The sequence below is a fragment of the Triturus cristatus genome, chromosome 3_2, assembly GCF_964204655.1.
Source record: "Triturus cristatus chromosome 3_2, aTriCri1.1, whole genome shotgun sequence".
NCBI lineage: Eukaryota > Metazoa > Chordata > Amphibia > Caudata > Salamandridae > Triturus > Triturus cristatus.
This window is the reverse complement of record NC_140584.1, coordinates 804,941,523-804,944,686: the sequence shown is the minus strand read 5'-3', so window position 1 is coordinate 804,944,686 and position 3,164 is coordinate 804,941,523.

Below are 3,164 nucleotides of genomic sequence, written 5' to 3'. Positions count from 1 at the left end.
TTGACACGTTGCAGTAGGATGAGGGAAAACAACACTTCGTTCACCGTGCCGCCTGAGTGAGGGCAACACAGAAAGGGGGAAAGACACAAAATGGTGGCTAAATACGAAAACTGATTTACCTCAGCCAGGAATTTGGGGCCTTCTACAGATAACTTAAGATTGGTTTGGTGAGGGGTTAACAGTGCTGATTTTTTCACACGGTGGCAAGAGATAATTTGAGAATAATCGACTCCTTCTTGTCAGCAAGTGATCCAAATCCTGAGGTAATTAGAGCATTCATCAAACTCTGTGACGCTATAAAATCTGTGCTATTAAAACCCATTGCTGCTACACAGCACAGACCCAGATGGTTCAATAGCGAGTGCTCAGTGATTAACAGACAGCTACTCAAGGCTCTCTCAACCAACCCAAGGTGTTACCCATCAATTAAGTTGCTTAGACAGAAGTAGAAGCTAGCTATCTCCCATAGGGAGGAAGAACTATTAAACAAACAATGGGATGTCCATGCTAGTGCCGCTGCCTCAAAGAATGGAAAACCTTTTTGGGCAGCTGTCAAAGACATGCAATCAGTGGAACAACCACTTACATCGAGCAGTTGCAACATAACTAGCGAGGCCTGGGAGGCTCATTTTTCTATGATATATCCACCTTCAATATATGACGAAGATCTATTTGAGCACCGTGCCCTTACTGGTATACCAATATCCCTACATGAGGGCAAAGCAGCTATACAATAGAGCCTGGGCAACAAAGTGCCAGGACCTGATGGGCTACCTTTTGATCATATTAAGCATAAACTTGATTTCTGGGCCCCACTTTTACTAAAAAATTTTAATAATTTAACTAACGCCCCGTTACCAAGTACTTGGTCGACTAGTATCACTGTCCCGATGTTTTTTTAAAAGGTGATCGCTCCCAAATTAGCTGTTTATACCAATTTCCCTAATTGATAACACTTTGAAAATCTTAGGGAGGGTTTTATATAATAAGATTAAAACGTGGACTGATGATAATTTGATTTTACAACCATGGCAACTAGGGTTCAGAAGTAAAGTAGGCACTATTGAACAATGCCTAAATCTTCATTTAATAATCGGGAAATATACTATTGCACAACGTTCACCAATATACTTGGCTTTTATGGACCTGACCTCTGCTTTTGATTATGTTAATCGGTCACAATTATGGTAATTTTATTAGCATATGGATTAGACGAGGTTTTGGTAAATTTTTCAGCATACCTGCATAAGGAATTAATAATTTACACAAATCACTGATAGCGCTTACTAATGATGTCCCCAGAGTTAAAGGTAACATTCTTGCTGCCCTATTATTGGCTGACAATGTGGTATTAATGGGCCGTACACCTAACGCCCTACGCATCTCAGTACGGGGTTTTGTTGACTCTATGGCCAGCTTAGACCGCTGCACTAATTAAAAAAAAATCTTTTAAAATGGCTTGTGGGCCGAGGAAGCGCCTTTTAAACTCCATCTCTGTGGGTAATCAATGTTTACAATGCACTAGCACTTTTCCATATTTAGGGTTGGTTTTTGCTGCTAATGGTTCTTGGCTCGATCATATGATGTACTGTAAAAACAAGTTTTCTAAAGCTATTAATTTAGATCTTAGTCTTCCCCAACCAAGCAGAACATGGGCTATCATAGCCATTTAAACAAAATTAAATTTCAGTGTATTCCTACAGCAACTTACGGCGCAGAGGTATGGGGTTACTCAAAGAGTTGTAGTATTCAGCGTGAGGAAAATAGGTTTTGCCTGAAACTTTTGGGTGCCCCTATCTCTACGTCCCAATATGTCTGCCATAGCGAACTAAAAATACACTATATTGAAGATTATATAAAGGCCCGCCCTGCTCTATTTTGGCTAGCCATTTGGAAAAACCCAGTGGCATCTCTCAGAAGAGAGATTATAGGAGATTGCCTGAAGTGTGAAAGGGGAATGGATATTCCCTGGCTAGCTGAGGTGAGATCAAGCCTAAACAGGGTTAGCCTTGAACAGATTTTTTATGCCCAAATGAGATAAATACGGTCAGTAAAAAAAGATCTTCGGACAGCACTATATACGTAATATAGTATGGCAAGACTCAACAGGGAATCTAGGAAATCAACTGTAGTCACTTCTATGTCTATTACAAAACACCTATTATCAGCCGGTTACTTATCTCGCAGAACCTATAGCCCGCTGGGAGAGGGGCCTCCTTTTCCGACTACGGGCTGGCACAGTGACATTTTTACTTTGCTTTCTTCTTAGTTTTCAGGACACTTTAGATTCCCTGCTATGCCCGTGTAACGGTCAGAGTGGGCAAAATACTTACATTTTTTAATTTTTTGTAAGTTTTATATAAAGTATGCCACATGGTTATTATTACCGTGTTTTAAAAAGAATTCGCCCGTTCACCTTAAAGCTGCATATAGGATTATTCTGAATTTGGAAGATGATGAGCTGGTTTTTGGAGTTGGCACTATTTTGAAAAATGCTGCGCGTGTCCGCAATACGATGTGCACTTTATGAATAACGTTTTATTGAATTTATATTTAGATTGTTATTATCATCATGAGGAATTAGTGTATTACATAATTCACCTTGATGTTGCATATAGGAATGTCCTCAAGACGATGAACTGGCGCCGAGTTGGCATTTTTCGATATTGTTGTGTGTGCATGCAATATGATGTGCACTTTATGAATAAGGTTTTATCGAACCAGTTTTTATATTATTATCATGAATTTGTGTATTTTTATGTGCTGTTATGTGAACTGTTCTTTCATGGATATTTTTTTTATCGAAATAAAGTAAGTGAACTGAATTAAATTGAATTGAGTCTTTAAAGCAAGATATTTTCATGCCAGATTTCTCTGAACTGACGTCCTAAAGTTCGTCACATTTCCTTAACATAAAAAAGTCGCTGAGCGCCTGCATTTTTTTTAAAATCTCTCGTAAGGCAGGCAGGTGTTGAGCTATCCAGCGCGTGTTTAGCTGAGAAACAATATATTGAGAGAATAAAGATGTACAATAGGAAATCGCATGCTCTCTTTGTGCCACTTGGCTGAACTTTTCGTAATGCACGTGATTTATACTAATTCTGAATCTACAGAGGATTTCCATGCCGCAAGCTGGCTAAGGTGTCAGGTTTCAGATCTGTCTC